General features: G+C 40.3%; 1 protein-coding gene and 1 non-coding gene across 2 annotated transcripts in view; one reads left to right on the forward strand and one right to left on the reverse strand.

Moving 5' to 3' along the window:
- The window catches only part of SDC2 (syndecan 2), a 134769-nt gene that overhangs the window by 46661 nt on the left and 63991 nt on the right, over positions 1 to 24117 (reverse strand). The gene's annotated exons all lie outside the window — the stretch shown is intronic.
- On the forward strand, positions 13825 to 14038 carry LOC136332554 (small nucleolar RNA U3). The gene has a single exon (XR_010730769.1). It is a non-coding gene; the product is annotated as a small nucleolar RNA U3 (small nucleolar RNA).

A 24117-nucleotide genomic window follows, 5' to 3' on the forward strand; every position in this document is an offset into this window, starting at 1 on the left:
TCTTCTTCCATTTCAACACAGATTGTTGTTGGGTATTATACTCCACAAGCCAAAAGAATGTGGTGCTGTCCTCTGAGGTGCCCACCAAAAAACAAACAATTAGAAAACAAAGCATGTTCTTTACTAGCAGACCAAGCCCATCACTGATGAAACAATTAAATTCAAACTACAAACACGTATCAGGTTCAGTCAGAAGAATTTGCTGTTTTGTAGATCAGAAATATCAGCATTTTCCTATGGTTTCGTCCAGGGGTCCCCCAAACTTTTTATACAGGGGGCCAGTTCACTGTCCCTCAAACCGTTGGAGGGCCGGACTATAAAAAAAACTATGAACAAATCCCTATGCACACTGCACATATCTTATCTTAAAGTAAAAAAAAACAAAACGGAAACAAATACAATATTTAAAATAAAGAACAAGTAAATTTAAATCAACAAACTGACCAGTATTTCAATGGCAACTATGGGCCTGCTTTTGGCTAATGAGATGGTCAATGTGCTCCTCTCACTGACCACCAATGAAAGAGGTGCCCCTTCTGGAAGTGCGGCGGGGGCTGCATGTGGCCTGCGGGCCATAGTTTGGGGACCCCTGGTTTAGTCTATAAAGAATTTGCATTTCTTTTTTTAACTTTGTTTCTGTTTTCAAGTTAAACAAAGTAGCATCAGTAGTATCCAGTCACCTCAGCCCAGAAGGCTGCATGATCTGCACCCCCCTCCATCTTCATCTGATCCCAGCTACCCAAACATACAGCATTTCCCCACCCCAGGGCCTTTGCATCTGCCTGAAACTCTCCCCTCAAGCTTCTGTGTGGTCGATTCTTTCTCATTTCAGAGTCATCACTTCTCTTTTTGAAGACCTCCTCAAAAAGGTTGTTCCTAACCATCTTAACCATCACTCTGTCCCAGTACGATTCAATAGAAACAGAATGTGAACCATGCATGTATTAATAATTTTATATTTTCTAATAGTCAAAACATATTTTTTGCTTTTTAAAAATGGAATATACATAAATTTTACCTATATTTTACCATTTTAGGTGTATAATTAGTATCATTAGTACATTCACATTGTTGTGCAATCAAAATCATCACCATCTACTTCCATACATTTTTCATCATCCCAAACTGAAATTATGTACCAATGAGCCCTTCACCCCTAGTAACCAACATTCTACTTTCTCTCTATGAATCTGATTATTCCTTATATAAGTGGAGTCATACAGTATATTGTTCCTTTGTGCTTAGCTTACTTCACTTGCCATTTCTTTAATATAATTTATTTTAAAAATATATGAAGAATTTAAAAGATGTAGCCGATGTAAAAATTATTAGGTATTTATCATTTTCTATTTATTTATTTATTTTTAGTTTTGTCTTTTTCCAAGTTGAGAGGAGGGGAGATAGACAGACTCCTGCATGCGCCCGAACCAGGATCCACCAGCAACCCCCATCTAGGGCCATACTCACAATCAAGCTATTTTTAGCATCTGATGTGGAGGCTCCACGGAGCCACCCTTAGCACCTGGGGCCAATGCGCTCTGACCAATAGAGCCATGGCTGCAAGAGCGGAAGAGAGAGATAAAAAGAGAAAGAAAGAAGAGGTGGGGATGGAGAAGCAGATGGTTGCTTCCCCTGTGTGTCCTGACAAGGATCCAGGGCATTCACACACAGGACGGATGCTCTACCACTGAGTCATCTGGCCAGGGCCATATAATTTTCTTTTTATATAATATTTTTGAATTCCAATATGTATTTTATACTTACAGAACTTCTCAGTTTGCACTGGCCACATTTCAAATGGTCCAAGGACACGTGTGACTGTGGCTACCACAGTGAACAGCACAAGTTGATTAGATTACTTGGTTTTATTTTTTCATTTACCTTTCGCTAGTTGAAATTATTTTTTTCTTTATATATCTATATGCTTTTCTGTCACCCCTTAGCAGAATATGAATGCTTTAAAGGCAGGGCTTGTGTCTTTTTTTTTTATTTTCCTGCTTTAAGCCTGCGTATATCAAATAGAATATAAATAGTTCCAGACAAACATTTTTAGAGCAGATGCTTTTACAAATGGAAGAATCTGTCTCCAAAATATCTCTGAGATCCTGCACCATGTGGAGTGGAAATAGCACTGACAAGCACTAGTAATCGCTCCAGTTACAGGAAGACTCAGCAGCAGCATGGGGCAGCAGTGATGAGCCTGGAGCCAGACTTGCTCAGCTCTGCGACTTGCCAGCTGCTGGGACCGCTCTGAATCTCAGGTTCCTCATCTACAAGATGGGTGGGGGAGGTAGTACTAGTGCCTACCTCACAGGTTGCCATGAGCGTTAAATCAGTTACCATTTATATATATATATTTACATTTTCTCACCACTCTGCCCTGGCTGATTTGTATCCCTGGAGCATGTCAGGGTCAGAGCAGAAATGAAAGGGCTGAGATAGTGTCAGGTATGCTAGGGCCCAGGTCACTGGTGATCAGATTTTAAAAAATTGTTTTTAATTTTATTCCCATTCCCTCGCCCTTCTACTTTGGCAATCATCAACTCATTCTCTATATCTATGGGTCAATTTCTGTTTTATTTTTTAATCCACAGATAAATGAAATCATACAGTATTTGTCTTTCTCTGACTTATTTCACTTAGCATAATACTTTCATGGTCCATGTATGATGTAGAAAATAGTGAGATTTCCTTCTTTTTTATTCCTGAATAATATTCTATTGTATATATACCATATCTCCTTTATCCATTCATCTACTGATGGACACTAAGGTTGCTTCCATACGTTAAGTTCTTTGAACAGTGCCTGGCATAGAGTAAGTGCTCTGTGAATTTATTAGGTCAACTCACAATAACATGTCTTGCTATTCACATATCAGGGCTGACTTGGCACTGTTTCAGGCGTCTTTCTTGTCTGTACCATCTATCTACACAACAGTGCCAGGACCACACAGTCCCCTGCTTACAGCACTAACAGACCCCTCTGCCCCCAGGAACCAGTTTAAATTCCCCAGCAGTGGGAAAACTGGAAAGCCACATGCAAAAGAATGAAACTGGACTACAGTTTGTCCCCCTGTTCTAAAATTAACTCAAAATGGATCAAAGATCTAAACATAAGACCTGAAACAATAAAGTACATAGAAGAAGACATAGGTACTCAACTCATGGACCTGGGTTTTAAAGAGCATTTTATGAATTTGACTCCAAAGGCAAGAGAAGTGAAGGCAAAAATTAATAAATGGGACTACATCAGACTAAGAAGTTTTTGCTCAGGAGAGAAACTGATAACAAAATAAACAGAAAGCCAACTAAATGGGAAATGATATTTTCAAACAACAGCTCAGATAAGGGCCTAATATCCAAAATATACAAAGAACTCATAAAACTCAACAACAAACAAACAATCCAATAAAAAAATGGGAAGAGGACATGAACAGACACTTCTCCCAGGAAGAAATACAGATGGCCAACAGATATATGAAAAGATGCTCATCTTCTTTAGTTATTAGAGAAATGCAAATCAAAACTGCAATGAGATACCACCTCACACCTGTTAGATTAGCTATTATTAACAAGACAGGTAATAGCAAATGTTGGAGAGGCTATGGAGGAAAAGGAACCCTCATACACTGTTGGTGGGAATGTAAAGTAGTACAACCATTATGGAAGAAAGTATGGTGGTTCCTCAAAAAACTGAAAATAGAACTACCTTATGACCCAGCAATCCCTCTACTGGGTATATACCCCCAAAACTCAGAAACATTGATACGTAAAGACACATGCAGCCCCATGTTCATTGCAGCATTGTTCACAGTGGCCAGGACATGGAAACAACCAAAAAGCCCATCAATAGATGACTGGATAAAGAAGATGTGGCACATATACACTATGGAATACTACTCAGCCATAAGAAATGATGACATCGCATCATTTACAGCAAGATGGTGGGATCTTGATAACATTATACGAAGTGAAATAAATAAATCAGAAAAAACCAGGAACTGCATTATTCCATACGTAGGTGGGACATAAAAGTTAAACTAAGAGACATTGATAAGAGTGTGGTGGTTATGAGGGGAGGGGGGAGAGGGAGATGGAAAGGGGGAGGGGGAGGGGCACAAAGAAAACTAGATAGAAGGTGACAAAGGACAATCTGACTCTGGGTGATGGGTATGCAACATAATTGAACGACAAAATAACCTGGACTTGTTATCTTTGAATATATGTATCCTGATTTATTGATGTCGCCCCATTAAAAAAATAAAATTATTAAAAATATAAACAAAAAATAAATAAATAAATTCCCCAGCAGCACAAGCCAGACGCAGGGGGCACAGTGGGTAAGGGCAGGGCTGCAGATCCAAATGGCCAGGGCTAGCCAGGCTCTGCACTTCAGTTGAGCCACCTTGGAGAACACATTCAGCTTTCTATGTCTCAGGTTCTCCATCTGTAAAATGAAATAATAGTCATGCCTACTTTATGGGTTGTTGAAAAATTAAATGAGTTAATGTGCACTAAGCACTTTTTATAGTGCCTGGCGCATAGTAAGCAATCAATAAATATCACCTGTTATTATTACAGGGCCCTCCACAACTGGATTCAAGCTTTAATATAGTTCTACTTCATTTACATAGCTACTAAATGCAGGTTGTTGTGTCTATGTGGCTCTTCCTCTCACGAGAACTTACTGGCAGGTAGGGGACAGGTAAGAGCCACTTATAATCCAAGGGGCAGATGGTCTGCTAAGCGTGTTACACTGTTCCTCTAACACCGTACAACAAGAAAACCTAACCCAGTCTTAGGGTAGGATTAGGAAAAGGGATTCACGGAGAAAAGGATATCTAGCCTGAGACTACCAGGAAGAAGAGAAATGAGCATGGAAGAATATTATACCAATCTCACCCAAGCACCGGCCACAGAAACTTCTCACTCTTCCTGATCACATAATGGCTTTTCATCACTCTTCATGCCTCTAACTTATATTACACTCTGACTTATGTCTACCTATCCCAAATAGATGAAGAGTTCCCCTAATCACCTGTGCTTCTACCAAGCACTGAAAATATTCAATGTTTATTGAATGAATTCACTTTTCCCTTAGTTTTCCTCATGACTAAAGGTCTACATTTCCAAAATGGCAGCCTGAATGACGGTCCTAGACCCAGGCTGTAGTAACCGGCCACTGGCTTCAGTAGACCCATGCTCAATTGCAGTTCACATTCTACAGACTTGCAGACACAAGCAAATGGCACTAACTTAATCTCTGTGGTATTTATTTCCATCTATAAATCAAGAACTCCAACCAAGATTTCCACCTCCAGGTTTTCCATTAGGCTAGTCATTGAACCTCTCTGCCCACATACATCACCCCTTCAGTCCCCTTGCCTTTCTAGCTAACACAGACAGAGAGCCATGGTACCATCACCAAGGACTAATATGACCATTTTAGCAACTGGACAGTTGTTTGAGTATCTCCAACAGTTGGTTATGTTTTTATGTTTTAAAGGTAGAGTATAAAAAATTCATTCAAGCTTCTCCCCTCTTCGTTTAAACCAACTATTTAAGTTGGCTAACAATTTTATTTGTTATAATTAACATTCCATTTTCCACCCCCACAAGCTGTTCTTTCACTACAAGCTGTGCCAAGAGTAATTAAAAACTTCTGAGGAAGAGAGAAAAACCCACAGACTTCACTGCAGACAGAGGGTTTACCTGGCTCCCACTTTGTATAACTTTGTAAGACAAAACAAAGAAAACTGAGACAACACTCCTTTAAGTTTATTGATCCTAAAACATAAAATAAGCTTTACTGGCATAGTAGAAAAAGTCAGTAGTATGCCTCTATAAAGAAACAGTGGAAAAAATATGAACCTTCCAGTGTGCGACAGAACTGGGTTCAAATGACAGCAACACTTTATAGGAGATTCTTCTTCTAAAAAGTGAGGATTATATGACTACTCTCTATGGTGGTTATAATGTCCACCTGCACATAAGTGTCTAACAATCCCTGGCACTTAGTAGGTGTTCCATAGATATTACTTCCACTTCACTTCTCAGAATACAGGTGGGTAACAAGGCTTTTAGGGTAAGAATAAGTTTAGGAAAAAATATCTATGACAATTAAATTATTCTTGTGAACTCTCAGAGAGATTAAAGATAGCAAAACATGTCAAAATTTAGGACTTATTTTGTAATAAGTCACCATTTTCTTTTCAAACTGAAACTGAGAAATGGTACTTCTTCCCTGTCTTTTTGCTACCAACTTGCCTGAAGTCAGACTTTAATGACATTTTATAGAAACTGTTATAGCCATGAGATTTTACTAATAAATTTTCACTTCTGTAAACTTTGAAAAGATATATTGGAACAACCGCACAAAAACATACAAACAGCTGCATACCCTCTCTAAATATAAATGTTAAAGTATGAAAATAATGCCCAAGCTAGGTCAGAATGATTTAAAAAAAAATACCAATATCAGGGACATAATCAATAAAAAATATTTTTGGCATGGTAGATATGCTTTTTAGTTGTATTTCACATAAAACAAATGAGTACAATAGTTATCATAAGTGCTTCTTAAGGCGTGTAAAATATGACCAATTAAAATTGGTTACGGTTCACATTTTCTTTTTTCCCAGAAATGTTGTGAGTAGAATGCTTGAAAACCCTTCTATAATATTCTTTATCAGAGCTATAATACCATTAATGGTTTTATAACTCCATAGCATTAGAACAAATTAAATATTCTTAAATAATCAAGAAATATTTAAAGGCTATGAGAGGATTTAAGTGTTTAAGCTCCTTCATTTACCAAAGTCAACTCCAATGTTCCTATGCAAAATGTTTTCAAATTAAAATCCCATATTTCTTTAAGAGAAGCATCTAAGAAGTCCACAATGAAGTCAGTCAGTATAATAACTGTAATTGAACCATGATATTCACAATAAAACAGCAGACATTTCATTTTGTTGCTTTATGTCTGGGACACACTTTCAACATGTTTCAGTGAAAGTAAAGCTCATTGAACCCCTGTGAGGTAGACTACACAGTGGGCATTATCGCCATCAAAAAGGATGTGAGATGAGGGTCTTACCCAATACACGACTAATGAGTGGCACAGGGGGTAGGAAAGAAGGAACACTCAAGCCAAGGTCTTGTGGGTGGTATGACAACTTATATTTTATTAACAGTATAAATCTTCTGTGAGTTAAGAGCAACTCAGATTTTCAACTGGTTGCTGAACTTCAGCTCCACAACCTTCAGGTCATTGATTCCTTAACGTCATCCATCCATGGGCCTTTCACCACCTACACTCAAAGGAAATGCCATTGCAGTCCAATGTATCTAATTTCTTCATAGCAGTTATCTACACAGCCTTTCCAACCAGACCTTTATAGGCCCTGTGAGGGGAAATGCTGCCTCTCTCAATCTGTGTGTGATGTTGGTATGACTTGTGTCAGGGAAAAGGAGAAACAGCCACAGGCAACACTCTTAAGTTTATAGTTATAGAAGAAACTGCTATTGGTGTCCCCAATATTTAATTCTCTTCCCCCCTTCCCACCTTTCCCCTAGCCTAATATAGTAGACCATATATGAATATAGTATTGGGGTTGATATGTTAAATGCTACTCTTCAAAATCCTATTAAACTAAGATGTAACCTAAATTCATTTCTTGAGCACAGAGAAACCGTGAAGATTATTTTTAAAACAATGATCTCAATAAGACCCTGAGATACCTTCTGAATCAGAGATGAAGTCAACTTCAGGGTGGTTTCAATGATCAGTGTGATTTATCAAGACCTCATGTGCTCACCTATAAAATGTCAGACTGGACTTGAACATCTCTAATAGAACTTTAGCCTCTAGAAAAAAATTCTGAGGATTTTTAAAGAATTGACAATTAACAAACAGCAATTATACTCAGTTAACCAAACTAACACTAAACAGAAATCTCATTTCTAAAAGAACTTCAGAAATAAGAGCTTAATGTATTAAAGCATAATATTCATTCATATAATTCATATAATATTCATAATAACCTATAACTAAAGATACTCAATACACTTCATGCCTTTAATGCACATGCTAATGCCTTGTAATTTTCCTAAAAATTACTTTTCTTTCCTCAATATTTTAAGCCTTTTTATTATTATTATTGATTTGAGAGAGGAAGGAAGAAAGAGACATTTATTTGTTGTTCCAGTTATTTATGCATTCACTGATTGAGTCTTGTGTGTACCCTGACCAGAGATCAAACCCACAATCTTCGCATATTGGGACAACGCTCTAACCAACTGAGCTACCTGGCCAGCCTTCAATATATAATATTTAGAGAATAAATAAATATACCTGGGGAAAAAAGGATATCCCATTGCTAACTTATCAAAGTTTATGGGGCAGAATGAAAACTGTACAAAGAACAGTGCAACAGCAGACAAGTCAGTTTTCCAAAGGATCAAAAGTTCAACTGCTGCCTGACCAGGCAGTGGCACAGTGGATAGAACATTGGACTGGGATGCAGAGGACCCAGGTTCGAGACCCCGAGGTCGCCAGTTTGAGTGCGGGTTCATCTGGTTTGAGCAAAGCTCACCAGCTTGGATCCAAGGTCACTGGCTCAAGCAAGGGGTTACTCGGTCTGCTGAAGGCCCACGGTCAAGGCCCATGTGAGAAGGCAATCAATGAACAACTAAGGTGTTGCAACCAAAAACTGGTGATTGATGCTTCTCATCTTTCTCCGTTCCTGCCTGTCCTTATCTATCCCTCTCTCTGACTCTCTGTCTCTGTAAAAAAAATTAAAAAAAAAAAATTTCAACTGCCAAAACAGTGGGTAAGGCACTTTCCCAAAGCTCTGGCAGGAATGACTTCATCACTTACCTATACGAGATTTAAAAAAAACTTGTAAAATGAACCTCCAGAATCTTGAGGCATTTACTTGGAAAATTTTATTGCAGGTTAGATAATCAAAACTCCAGTAGTGCGTAAAAGAAACATTTTAGGTATGTTCACCAATCACAGAGCACCCTTCAGGCATTCACTTTTGGATTCTTCACAAAAGAAGCCCCACTGCCTGACTGGTGGTGGTGCAGTGGTTAAAACATTGACCTGAGATACTGGAGTCTCAAGTTCGAATCCCCAAGGTTGCCAGCTTGAACAGTGGCTTATCTGGCTAGAGCACAAGCTCACCAGATTGAGCGCAGGGTCACTGGCTTGAGCATGGGATGACAGACATGACCCCATGATTGTTGGCTTGAAGTCCAAGGTCACTGGCTTGAGCAAGGGGTTATTGGCTTGGCTTGAGCCCTTCAGTTAATGCATGTATGAAACACAATCAATGAACAACTAAAGTTCTACAACTAGGAGTTGATGCTACTCATCCCTCTCCCTTTCCGTCTCTGTCTTTACCTCTGTCTTTCTTCTCTCTCATGCTAATAAAATAAAATAAAATAATAAAATAAAATAAAATAGAAATGCCCCAACCACTGAATCACAGGTCATTTATCTACAACAGCATATATAGCTCTATGTGGTCTGCTGTCTAGAAGAGCAGAATATACACATAACGAGAAAAGTAGTGAAAAATCTTTTATTAGGTTCTGGTTACCTTCTAAGAAGTTCCAAATGCCCTATTCAAACCGCGTTCACCCTTGGAAATGCTCTTGCAAAGGAAAGAGCACCAAGTACCCAGTGCCTCCTCACCCTTCTTTTCCTACCCCCATTAGTGATACAGGTGCTTACACTTCCATTCAGGCTGGAACAAGGACATGATCCCTACATATCAAAACAAGACTAAAATGTAAAACCATCTCACAAGGACAAATGGGGACACCTGAGTCTTTAAAAGGTATAATTCTCAAGCCAACCAGCTCCAAGACTATGCCTAGCTCTGGTAACAGAAGACACATCAAGTCATTGGCACAGCTTGGCTAAACTGCTTTTAGAATACAGGCCTGTAGTTTGGTAATTGCCAGTTGACTATCTGTAGGACCTGTTGTTTTGTAATGACAGAGTGTGGACACTGGTAGCTCACACGTAAATACAGCAAGTGTACTCAATATGTACAGGGGAAACAGAAGGATAACCCTCAATTCAGCAGTGCTTTTATAGGCAAAGGGCTTGTCAGCTGACACAATGAGAGCTTAGTTGCTTTTTTTGTGTTTAATTCAAAACATAATTGTACATAAGTTCCAACGCTCAGATCTGAATAACTGACAGCCTCCTTAAGAACTGAATTTCTCTTTTAACCCAAATAAATTAAATATGGACCATTGATACTTCCATCTCAGCTTTAAAATTTCCTTTGAAGAACGGTTCTCAAGCTGCAAGGTGAGGTTCCTGCACCACCAGCATCAGAATCATCAGATGCTAAGGAATATAAATTCTCAGACCTTACCCCAGACCTACTGAAGCAGAAACTCAGGGGTGGGACCTAGTGATCTGTGCTGTAACCAGCCTTCCAGGTGGGTCTGGTGCACACTCAAGTTTGAGGACTACTCTCTTAGAAGTCTGAAAACAAGGACAGAAAAGTGAAAAAGTACAAGATACTTTAAGAAATGAGGGTACAGAGAGAATACTCAGCTTAGTTAATTCGGAAGACCATGAGGGGAGATGCAGATATAATTATGAAAGCTGCATATAAAGGTCAGGAAATTTAAAGCACTGAGTGTTAGCTTAGGAAGCCCCAATTCTATCTCACTAAAAATAGTCAGCTCTTGAAAACTTGGGAAGCAGGAAGTGAGATCATTAGAAAGGTACATTAGGAAGCATTAGGAAGAGTTGAAGGAAGGCTGTCCAGAAGTCTAATCTAGAGAAAATTCGTGGAATATGAGCAAGGGAGAGATTTATAAGGCCTCAGAACTAAAAACATCATTAAGACCTAGCAGCAGAGACATCTCACTAACACCATTTAAAGAAAGAGCACTAGAAAAGGGAAGTTTGGGAGAATACTGGCAGATGCTGCTTTTGGTATTTGAGGTACCAACAGGAATCCAAGGGAAAATGTCTGCTAGGTCAGTGGTCCCCAACCCCCAGGCCGCGGACTGGTACCGGTCCGTGGGCCATTTGGTACCGGTCTGCAGAGAAAGAATAAATAACTTACATTATTTCTGTTTTATTTATATTTAAGTCTGAACGATGTTTTGTTTTTAAAAAATGACCAGATTCCTTCTGTTACATCCGTCTAAGACTCACTCTTGATGCTTGTCTCAGTCACGTGATACATGTATCCGTCCCACCCTAAAGGCCGGTCTGTGAAAATATTTTCTGACATTAAACCGGTCCGTGGCCCAAAAAAGGTTGGGGACCACTGTGCTAGGTGGTTGGAATCCTAAAAGAGGAAAGAGTACAGAGCCAGAAAAACAAATTAGGAGTAATGTGTGTAGAAAACGATGGTCTGAAGCCACAAAGTTAAATAATACCACTCAGGGAAAAATAGAAAAGAAAAAAAAAAGAAAAGAGAAAAGAAAAGAAAAGAAAAGAAAAGAGAAAAGAATGGAAATTGCTTGTGAACATGTCCCATCTTCCAGGTCTTAACCTAACACTAAATTAACCTTGACCTCCATAGGAGAGTCAGCCAGGCCCCCAAGCGGAATATCTGGAATTTAGGTTAGCCTGCATATATGAAGAGATAAACGGGGCAATTTAAGCACAAAAGATCTGCTTGAAACAACCTTAATTTTCTATTAGGTTTCATGAGAATGAAGAATTAAAGGTGAGAATTACTAATTATATTTGCTTCAATGGCATCCCTTGTTCTAAATTACACAAAATTTTGCTCTAATTATCTTAGCACTTAGAATGAGTGTGTTAGGAATAAGGAGATTGCAGAATAGGACGAAGGACTGGACTCATTTCAGTAATACAAAGCCTCTCACTTTCACTGACAACAATGAGTCTTTCCCTCAGAAACTTCCCTAACTTCCCAGTCCTACAGGGAGTGTCCTCCAAGCCAGCTCCCTGCCACCCTGACTCCCCGCACTGACCACAGCCTTCAGAAACCCTGCCAAGGGCAAGCAAGGGAAGCCACTCCAGGGAAAGGTGCCACCTCTTGTCCATTTATTTTCAAGTCAATAAAAGGTTGTGGTGGAAAATAGACCAACAAAGTCAGTCGAAAGATCTTTGACAAAGGGACAAAGCCAGTACAATGGAGAAAAACTAGTCTTTTCAAATGGTGCTGGGCAGCTGAACTTCTACAGGCCAAAAGAATGAGCATAGACAGACTTCACACCATTCAGAAAATTTACTTCCAATGGATCATATACCTATATGCAAAATTCAGAACCATAAAACTCCTAAAAGATAAGGTAACAAAGGAGAAAAATCTAAATGATCTTGAGTATTATAATGATGTTTTAGATTCAAAACCAAAAGCACAATTCATAGGAAAAATAATTGATAAGTTTGAGATATTAAAATTAAAAACTTCTGTGCTGTAAAGGACACTGCTAAGAAAATAAGAAGACAAGTCACGGAGTGGGAGAAAATACTTGCAAAAGACATATCTGGTAAAGGACTATTTTCTAAAGGTTGCATCACAAGTGATCTTTCTTATTTGACAGGGACCACCTGGCCACTCTAATATTGATTTGGCTTTCTCCTCATCTTTTCTCTCAGTCCCAACCTTCCGAGTTTTGATCTTAGTTGGACTATTTTACCACTGGTATTAAAATATCTTCTCACGATAATGTGTTTCAAATTAAGGGAAGGAAACCAGATCTGGCAAGGAAGAAATCTGCTTTTTAGATATGGTAAGAACTTCTTTTGTTAAATCTATTGAGAATGCTGCACCATTGGGCCATTTGACCACTATGAAATACACAATAGTGATAGCAAGTATCCCGTCAAGGCCATCCCACTCACCTTGCACAATAAGGTTGTTGTGAATTCCCACTTCCCCTCCCCCTTGAGAATGCAATTCTTCTTTACACAGGGTTTTTTTAAAATTTATTTAGAAAATTAAATTTAACAGGGTTACATTGATCAACAAGAGTACATAGGTTTCAGGTAAACATTTCTATAGCATTTGAACTGTTGATTATGTTGTGTACCCATCGCCCACAGTCAAATCATTTTATGTCACCTTATATTTATCCTTTGCACCCTTCCTCCTCTCCCCACCCCTCCTCTAGTAGCCACCTCACTTTTATCTATACCCATGAGTCTTGGTTTTATCAATATATCCTACCTGTGTGTGGAAATCATACAGTTCTTAGCTTTTTCTGATTTACTTATTTCACTCAGTATAATGTTCTCAAAGTCCATCCATGTCATCATAAATGATCCTATGTCATCGTTTCTTATGGCTGAGTAGTCTTCCACTGTATATATGTACCACATCTTCTTCATCCAATCCTCTATATAGGGACACTTCGGTTGTTTCTCTGCCTTGGCCACTGTGAATAATGTTACAATGAATGTGGGGGTGCACATGTCTTTACGTACCAATGTTTCTGAGTTTTGGGGGTAGATATCCAGTGGAGGGATTGCTGGGTCATAACTAACGACACAGGGTTCTAAAATGTGCAGGTGTAGGCTGAGGAGCTTGGCTCACAAAAGAATCTTTGCTTGCTTGGTCATCCTCTTGCCAGTTCTGTTTTTCAGGGGTACTGCTCTTCATTTCTTCTCTACTCTTCCTTTCTATACCTAGAAGCAAATCCACCTTGCTCATCCAAGCACATACTAGACACACTTTTATGTGGATATTAAAAACTGGAGGGTAAACAAACACACCGGGCCGATGCTTATGTTTTCCTGCCAGTGTGTGGGACTGCTCACCCCAGCTTTGAAGAGCTATGTTCTCTCTCTTTTAAAAGACCATGCGTGTAAAGACTATACTTTCAGGGATCAGTTCTATAGTTTGTTACTAGAGAGGTTTCTCTGATCGTGTAGAGTACCCGAAACCACGAGGAGGAGTTGCAGTGTTCTCTCCTGAGCGTGAAGCCGGCTCTAGGTGTTGCTTGTGCAACTGCCTTTTGCCATTGATGATCGTTCTTCTCTTCCTTTGGGAGAGTAAGAGGGAGAGAACGCAGTCTGAGTGGGGGGGGGGGGGACAATGCGTGCAGGGGCTCTTAACCTGGCATGTAGAGAGTATATGGGTGGTTTTAGGGATTTGTGAATCTCCTGTTTTTCTTTAATAAAATCAAGTATATGTGCATAGATTTTCAAAGGGGCTTGTGACCCAAAAACAGCATAAGTACAAACAAACTAGGTTCAATGGGACATCCAATTCATCTTAAAAGTCAAACTCTAAATTCACATAAATAATAAAACCATAGCCTCAAAACATAAAAATCTGTTGTTTTCATAGCCAAATATTTGTTATTCATTCTATTATATTCCACCAACTATTTTTACATTTTATTTATTAGGGTGACATTGCTCAATAAGATCACATAGTTTCAGGTATAAAGTTTGTAATACGTCATCTATATATTGCACTGTGTTCATCACCAAAAGTCTTTTTCTGTCACCATACATTTGACCCCCTTTATCCTCTTCTGCCTCTCCCTTATTCATCAAACACTTCAAAGGATTAATATTTGAAGCCCTTTAATAATTCAGTTACACACCTCCTTTAGAACCAACTCATGCAGCACTTAACAAAACACTTTTACATCAGTATCCCTGAATCATTACAACAAGCTATGAAGTAGTTATTATTACCCATGTTTTAAAAATAGAGAAATAGACTTTACAAAGTTAAAAAAATTTTCTTCCGGTCCTAGTACTAATAAACTGAGGTTTGAACCCAGGTCTCCTGATGGCAAAAGTTCATGGTAACATTCTATAAAATATCAGGTTTTAAAAAAAAAAGAATTAGAACTATGGATACAAAAATTATATTAGTGGTTGGCTAAAATTGGGCAGGAGCAGGAGGAACAAGAGAGGAAATAAGAAATGCAGGGTTGAGGAAGTGATTGCAAAAGGTTTATATGTCTTTATTTTCCCCATGGGGGTAATGGAGAAGTTCTAAATTTAGATTATGGTAATGGTTGCACAACTCTAAATAAACAAAATAATTGAGTTGTATACTTTTTCAATGGATGATTTGTATGGTATGAGACTTATCTCAATAAAGCTGTAAAAATTCTACAGAAAATTGAGAGGGAAATTTTGATATTTTGTAATCTTTTAGATCAAAATTAATACCAACTCAAAAACTAACATTTGTTCATATATGAAGGCTTTGGTGTTTTGTCTCCCCAAGCATTTAAAATTTATTTCACATTAGGAATGTCCAGTAGTAACTGGATGAGAAAAGTTGGCTTACTACTCTAGGATTGATTCCAGCATGGTCAGAATCTGTCTTCAGAACGCTTGCGTTTCATCTACCTCCCTTCCTATGGAACAGGGACTGCATTATTTATTTGCACTCAAACTTCGAGAGATAAAAATTGAGACAAAAACCTAATACTTAGAATAGTTTAGTCACTGAATCATTATTATCATTCACTAGGCTAAAAAGAGGCAAAATCTTTTGGAGACAACATCTGGTATTTGGCTATAGAAACAACAAAGTATACTGATGACATGAGAAGGATTCATGATCGTAGCATTCAAGCTAATCTTCAAACAGCAGTTTCATTCCTCTACTTCTCTCTTCAGAAATCTCTGATGGCCTCATTACTTATTAATCCCCAACCCTCTGACCCACAACCAGGCTCATTTCTCCTTTTACATAATCTGAAGGTTATCACCTTTCTCACTGACCCACACTCAGCTCCATCTCCATGTTAGTGGAGATGCCCCAGCAATTCCTTCCTTTCTCCTGTCTAGTTGTCAAACTCCTAAATCCTTTAAGTTTCATCTCATTCTTAAACCATGACTTTTCTCTCCCACGTCACTATATCACACCTAGTCCCTCTTGGCTCTGGTGTTGAATTTGCCAACCTTGCTTCCACCATTACTCCTGTGGAGATCTCACATAGCAACAACCTAGCCCAGAATAGAGAATAAGGAGGATAATTTAGTAATTAAGTTACCATGAGTAGATTTACTCCCCAATTCCAGTAAGTCATACAAAAACAGGTCTAAAAATAAAACCATCCCTCAGCTAAAAATCCCTGAAAGAATCTGGAAATTATTTTTATATATGACTTTTAAGATAGTGCGTAATTTAAGACTTTTCCTCCTGACCAGGTGGTGGCATAGTGGATAGAGCATTGGACTGGGATGCACAAGACCTAGGTTTGAAACCCCAAGGTCGCTGGCTTGAGTGTGGGATCATAGACATGACCCCATGGTCGCTGACTTGAGTCCAAAGGTCGCTGGCTTGAAGCCCAAGGTCACTGGCTTAAGCCCAGGGTAGCTGGCTTTAGCAAAGGGTCACTCACTCTGTTGTAGCCCACCCACTCCAGGTAAAGGCACATATGAGAAAGCAATCAATGAACAACTAAAGTGTTGCAACGAAGAACTGATGCTTCTCATCTCTCTTCCTTCTTGTCTGTCTGTCCCTATCTGTCTCTCTGTCACACACACAAAAAAAGTTTTCCACCTGGGTGCTTTAATACTAATATATATTACATAGTTTATTACACAAATTTAATTTAATTTAATTTATGGAAATGCTGAAAAAATAGATATTTGATTTATATGACATTCCATTTAAAAACCACATTCATTCATTCATTCATTCAATGAATAAATATTTCATAGAAAAAAACTAGGTGTCAGGAACGTAGTCACAGAACCCTAAGTCAATCTCTGGAGGCAAAATTCAGAAATTCTTTGTCATTGTGGTTACTTTAAAAAGATTTCCTCCCTAAATGTAAAGGATGTGACTGAAGACAACACCAACACAAGTGCCTAAACAGGCAACATACCTACCAATAAAGGCCCGTCAGCTGCTGGCTACAAAACCACCGTTGGCCGGCTCTTTTGCTTGACCATTGCTCCTGATTACCCAAATCTTGAACCATAATCACAAATTCCCTTCTCCTTCCCAATGACCAGAGCAAATCCAGCTACTTTCCTCACCCCACCTCCACCCACCAGAGGAGAAGCATGTCTGAACCCTAGCAAACCGTTTCTAAATGACACACAGCTCTACCCTGCACTTACAATCTCCTCAACTGCCAAGATCCTTTCTCAGACTTGCTTCATGCAATTAGAACTGCTCTAACTACTCATGTGTACCAATTATGGGCTTTATTTACAAAGTACACTAAATGCAGACATGGTTTAGACACGCCCTGACATCTATCCTCAGGATCAGTTTTATGTACTTGCGTTCCTCCTTACTTATGTATCTTCTTTAAAAAAAATCCCAGCCTGGTATTCTAGGACCTTCCTTCCACGCAACACAGCTACTGCATTCTTGGGTTTGAGGAAAGGATCAATGAGATAAAAATACTGTTCAGCAAAAAAAAATGGCATCATTCTTACAGAAACACCAATTGACCAGACACATGACAAAATATTTAATAGCTATGATCCTAAAATTGGTTAAAGGAGTGTATGCAGGGGTGGAGGTTGGGGTGTAGTCAATTATTACTGAAGTTGGTTTATAAATAGTTAAATTTCTCAAATTATTGGCTCCAAAGAGGAGAACATAATGTCAGGAGATCTGAAATAACATTACAAAAATAATACAGACCATAAACTTTCCAGTTTAACTTTGACTTCCAAAAATGCCACTTAATCACACGAGAATATGTATGTATTTGTGATTCTAATAATTCACTCCAAACAAATTCTATTTTAATAATCAAGCTCAAGAGGAAGTTGACAGGTCTAGCTTTCACTAGGTTTAGCAATTTATTAAAGCTCAAGTTGGAAATACACTATACTTAGAGAAAACTGACATCATCTCTAACCTCTCTGCAGCAGGCAAAGAAGTTAAATTTGTGGTTTTGTGTGACTGTCTTAACTTGCAAGGTCAATAAAAGGAATTTGAGAGATGAACAAAGAAAGAACATTGGTTTGGAAAATGCTATTATACAATAATGACTTGGTTTTCGTTGACTTCCGTTATTGTCGGTTTCAGTTTTCATCAATTTTTTCTGTGAAATTTTTGTCTCAGTGTTCATTGGTTGTCTTGGATTTCGTCGGCGTGTCCACATGACCTTGCTGCTAATTCTGCGAAAACAAAGGACGGCCCACACGTTCTCCTGCTCAGTATGGCGTTGTTTCTCATTGTGTGATCATCACCCTATGCATCTAGCCAAACAATTTCATTGCTTTCCAGTGTTTTTGTGCTCTTATTATTGATTGAGAGTGCTGGCCTGACCTGTGGTGGCACAGTGGATAAAGCGTCGACCTGGAAATGCTGAGGTCGCCGGTTTGAAACCCTGGGTTTGCCTGGTCAAGGCACATATGGGAGTTGATGCTTCCTGCTCCTCCCCCCCCCCGCCCCCGTCTCTGTCTCTCTCTCTCTCTCACCCGCCCCTCCTCTCTAAAATAAATAAATAAAATTTAAAAAAAGAAAAAAAAAGAGAGTGCTAATACTATAATTACATGTAAGTGATTACTGCATATATAGTATTCAGTGTAATGTGTTTATTTTGTGTTTTTCAGTTTCAAAATGTAAGTAACACACGAGATAAAATCACATGTGCTCAAATCTCATTGTCCCTGTTAAATGTCTCCCTTGCTAATAACTTAGCCCTTTCCTTTTAGCTCCACCATGGGACCAAAGAAACTTTCCAGAGCCAGCAGCCCTCCAAAGAAGAAGTCCAGGAACATGATCAAGTTGAAGAAGGAAATCATTGAAAATACGAGAGTGGCTTCAAGATTGCTGAAATCAGCCACATGTATGGGAAGTCGCCATCCATGATAAGTTCCATTGTGGCGAAAAAGGAAGCAATAAAGAAGGCTAATGTGGAGCCCTGGCCGGTTGGCTCAGCGGGTAGAGCATCAGCCTGGCGTGCGGGGGACCCGGGTTCGATTCCCGGCCAGGGTACATAGGAGAAGCGCCCATTTGCTTCTCCACCCCCACCCCCTCCTTCCTCCCTGTCTCTCTCTTCCCCTCCCGCAGCCAGGGCTCCATTGGAGCAAAGATGGCCCGGGCGCTGGGGATGGCTCCTTGGCCTCTGCCCCAGGCGCTAGAGTGGCTCTGGTCACGGCAGAGCGACACCCCAGAGGGGCAGAGCATCGCCCCCTGGTGGGCAGAGCATCGCCCCATGGTGGGCGTGCCGGGTGGATCCCGGTCGGGCGCATGCGGGAGTCTGTCTGACTGTCTCTCCCCGTTTCCAGCTTCGGAAAAATAAAAAAAAAACCCAAAAAACAAAAAAGAAGGCTAATGAATGTAGTGAAAGGCATTAATGTGCTAATGAAATAGAAATCACAAACAATTGAAGATGTCGGGCAGTTATTATCAGTTAAAAACAGTTAGATGGCAATTCTGTTTTGGAGGCCATCATATGTGAAAAGGCCAGACTGTTGTGTTGTATGCCGATCTCATTAAGAAAATGCCTGGGACAAGTGCTAGTGTACTTAAGTGATTTTAAGGCCAACAGTGGCTGGTTCGAAAAATTCAAGAGGCGCACTGGCATACACAGTGTTACTAGGCACTGCGAAGGTGCGAGTTCAGACAAGTCTCGGGCCGAAAAATTTGTGTCCAAATTCAAAGATTACGTAGAGGCTGAAGGATTCATCCCCCAACAAATCTTCAACTATGATGAAACTGGCTCCTTTTGGAAGAAAATGCCAAAGAGGATGTTCATTACACAGGAGGAAAAGGCACTGCCAGAACATAAGCCTATGAAAGATAGGCTAACTCTTTTGTTGTGTGGTAATGCTAGTGGTGATGGTAAGTGAAGCCCTTACTGGGGTACCATTCAGAAACTCCTAGAGTGTTTAGCAGAAACAATGTGATTAAAAGTAAATTGTGTGTGATGTGGAGGGCAAACAAGAAAGCATAGGTCACGAGGCCAATTTTCACTGAGTGGATGAATGAAGTGTTTGGCCTGAGTGTGAAAAAATACCTCCAGGATAGTCGGTTGCCCCTTAAGTGCCTCCTGGTAATGGACAATGCTCCTGCACATCCTCCAGGTTTGGAAGACACATTGTTGGAGGCGTTCAGTTTTATCACAGTGAAGTTCTTGCCCCCTAATACCGCACCACTCATCCAGCCCCTGGACCAGAATGTCATTTCAAATTTCAGGAAACTGTACACAGAAGCAATGTTTCAAAGGTGCTTTGAGGTGACATCAGATACAGAACTGTCCTAAGAGAGTTCTGGAAAAAACATTGCAACATTCTCAACTGCATTAGCCTCATAGATAAGGCTTGGCAGGGAGTGACATCCAGGGCCATGAACTCTGCCTGGAAGAAATTATGGCCAGAATGTGTGCACGAGAGAGATTTTGAAGGGTTTGAGCCTTCCCCTGATGACCCTACACATGTGGAGCAGTCAGTTGTTGGTTTAAGAAAGTCCATGGGTTTTGGAGGTGAGTGGTGAGGACGTGGAAGAGTTGGTGGATGACCACAGTGAAGAACTCATCACTGAAGAGCTGCAACACCTTTACTTAGAAGTGCAGCAGATGGCAGAGGAAGAAGCTGCTTCAGATGAGGAGGAAGAGGCAAGGGAGAATGTGCCTTCTTCAGAGATTAAGGACACCTTCTCCATGTGGAGTAAGGTACAGGGGATTGTGGAGAAAAATCACCCAGACAAAGCTGTTGCAGGCCATGTTTGCGACTTGTTTGATGATAATGTCTTGTCCCATTTTAGGCAAATCTTAAAGAGGCGGCAGAAACAGTCCTCTTTGGACAACTTTCTTGTGAGACATGGGTCCACTGACTCTGAAGCTGGTCCTAGTGCCAAAAGACCAAGAAGGGAAGTGACCCCAGATAGTATCTTGCTACTTATGGTCCTTACGGAGGGGGATTCCCCTTCCAAACAATAATATCTGCGCCTCTCTCTCCCCTCCTTGTTGTCTTCCATATGCCAAGAATAGTCTTCAGAATGGTAAATGCCATGTTAGATGTTCATTTATTCTTTACATTAGTCTTTTATATTCATTTTATATAAATTTCTTATTGTTTTTAGTATCAGTAAGAATAAACTGCATTTATTCTCTATAAAATGTGTTTTTGCTATGTATTTTAGAGTGTGTAGAACTAATTAATTGGATTTACATTGATTCATATGGAAATAATTGCCTCGGTTTTCATTGGTTTCTAATTTTGCCAATTGTTTTTCAGACGGATTATCGACAAAAACCAAGGTATCACTGTATTTAAAGGGTAAGTTTTGTCAATAGTAATTGAGAAGTGGCCTGCTTCATTTTTTAAAAACTTCCAAGAACATGAAGTATTATATATAAAAATGAAAAATTTCAAATCGAGCCTACTTTATTAAATTCTACCAATAATATATATATTTGCACCTAAATGTCTGCAGAGCTCCCCTAAATAAATCCTGCTATTTATTATCTGTGCACTTTTACCAGGTGGCTTCCAGAAGCTACCTGGATCATTCTCGTTGGCTCTGCAAACATGAAAAATAAGATGGAGAAAATAAGACAACAGAGGTATAGGATCATGCCCTGTCTTGCCCTTAATTAGTACTGGTTAATTGATTGGAGTTAAATCAAAACAAAACAAATGATTCCAGATTTGTTCAAATCTAGCTGAGATTTCTGCAAGCTACTCTTTTTTTTTTTTTTAATTTTACTACTTATTTTATTTTATTTTATTTATTCATTTAGAAAGGAGAGAGAGACAGAGAGAGAGAGAGAGAGAGAGAGAGAGAGGGAGAGGAGAAAGACAGAGAGAGAAGGTGGGGAGGAGCAGGAAGCATCAACTCCCATATGTACCTTGACCAGGTAAGCCCAGGGTTTCGAACCGGCGACCTCAGCATTTCCAGGTCGACGCTTTATCCACTGCGCCACTACAGGTCAGTGCAAGCTACTCTTAATGGATGCTAACTGAATGGCACGAACATCCCATGATTATAAAAGTCTAAGAAAGGAGACAAAACAAAGTCTGAATTATTCATTGATTCATTCATTCATTCAGGAGACCTCTAATGGGCTAGGCACCAGGCTGGGGCTGAGAATATAATGAGGACATATTATAAATTTTTAAGCCTGACCAGGCGGTGGCACAGTGAATAGAGTGTCAGATTGGGAAGTAGAGGATCCAGGTTGGAAACCCTGAGGTCACTGGCTTGAGTGCAGGCTCATCTGGTTTGAGCCCAAGGTCGCTGGCTTGAGCAAGGTCACTTGGTCTGCTGCAGCCCCTCGGTCAAGGCACATATGAGAAAGCAATTAATGAGCAACTAAGGTGCCACAATGAAGAGTTGATGCTTATCATCTCTCTCCCTACCTGTTCCTCTCTCTCTGTCACCAAAAAAATTAAAAAAAATAAAATAAAAAACTTAGTTTGTGTTCCTCTTGCCTCAACATCCTCACAAATAGGTTGTCAATACCACACTCAGGTGACCAGTTACACCAGTATAATAAGGCCCATCTCTGCCAAAAGTTCCTTTTCTTGCCCTCTTCCCCATCTATAATCCAGTGACATTCAATGAAACCCTCTCAAGACTTTTGCTTGTGTGCTCCACCCTGACCCCAAAAAAGAAATTTCCCACAGGACCTCACTTTTGTTCATCTCCCCACCTGCTTGGTTCAGTGTGTTCCCTGGACACTCCTTCCACATGGCCCCCTACATGGCATACTGTGCCTCCCTCTTCTAGGACCTGTGAGTATAACTCTAATATCATATGCCTCTCCAAGTGCAATTTCTTTTTTTTTCCCCCAGGGACAGAGAGAGAGTCAGAGAGAGGGATAGACAGAGACAGATAGGAACGGAGAGAGATGAGAAGCCTCAATCATTAGTTTTTTGTTTGTTTGTTTGTTTTCATTTTTCCGAAGCTGGAAACGGGGAGGCAGTCAGACAGACTCCCGCATGTGCCCGACCAGGATCCACCCGGCATGCCCACCAGGGGGCAATGTTTTGCCCCTCTGGGGTGTCACTCTGTTGCATCCAAAGCCATTCTAGTGCCTGAGGCAGAGGCCACAGAGCCATCCCCAGGGCCCGGGCCATCTTTGCTCCAATGGAGCCTCGGCTGCAGGAGGGGAAGAGAGAGACAGAGAGGAAGGAGAGGGGGAGGGGTGGAGAAGCAGATGGGCGCTTCTCCTGTGTGCCCTGGCCGGGAATCGAACCCAGGACTCCTGCACGCCAGGCCGACACTCTACCGCTGAGCCAACCGGCCAGGGCCTTCATTAGTTTTTCATTGAGACACCTTAGTTGTTCATTGATTGCTTTCTCATATGTGCCTTGACTGTGGTCCTTCAGCAGACCAAGTAACCCCTTGCTCGAGCCAGCAACCTTGGGTCCAAGTTGGTGAGCTTTTTGCTCAAGCCAGATGAGCCTGCACTCAAGCTGGCGACCTTGGGGTCTTGAACCTGGGTCCTCCGCATCCCAGTCCGATGCTCTATCCACTGCGCCACTGCCTGGTCAGGCTCCAAGTGCAATTTCTGCAGCTATGTTCTAATGATCTTAAAAGACCCCGCTAAAGGGACATACTTCCCCATCCTTCCAGAGCCTGACCTAATGAAGAAGATAAGCAAGTGTCACAAAAATAAACTGTAGAAGTGCTTCCAAGAAAAAGTAAGTGAAATTAGGAGAGAATAAAGTCAAAATGGACTTGTACTGAGGCCTGAGGAATGACAAGGCCTTAAATAGGGGAAAACAGAAAAAGTAAAAGGGGGAGTGAGGGGAAGGATGAGAGTTCCATGGAAACAGCAGCCCCTGGAAGGAGGACGCTGGCTCACAGGAAAGGCTGAGGAGCAGCCAACAGGCTGAACGGCACGGCAGCAGGCAACACGCGGTGAGGAAGCAGAATGCGCAGAAGGCAGAGGGCACACCTGTGTGCCTTGCTAAGGATGTGTCTTTGTCTTAACATAAAAAAAATAAATAATAATAAAAATAAAAAAGCTTTGTGTGGCATATTACATAATGGACGGATTCCAAATCAGCCAGGTAAACCCGAGTCCCAAGTGCCAGTTCAAGAACCAGGTGGGAGTCATGCAAGTTCCGGACTGACCTCTGTCCCACTCAGTGTATCCGCTGAAGATACATACTAACCCTACACCTCAGAGCACTCTTGTGAGGAATAAATTAGGTCAAAGGATGCGAAATTGCTTTGTAAAGTTGGCAAATTAACATTGTAA

This window comes from Saccopteryx bilineata, chromosome 3 (assembly GCF_036850765.1).
Source record: "Saccopteryx bilineata isolate mSacBil1 chromosome 3, mSacBil1_pri_phased_curated, whole genome shotgun sequence".
Taxonomy (NCBI): Eukaryota; Metazoa; Chordata; class Mammalia; order Chiroptera; family Emballonuridae; genus Saccopteryx; species Saccopteryx bilineata.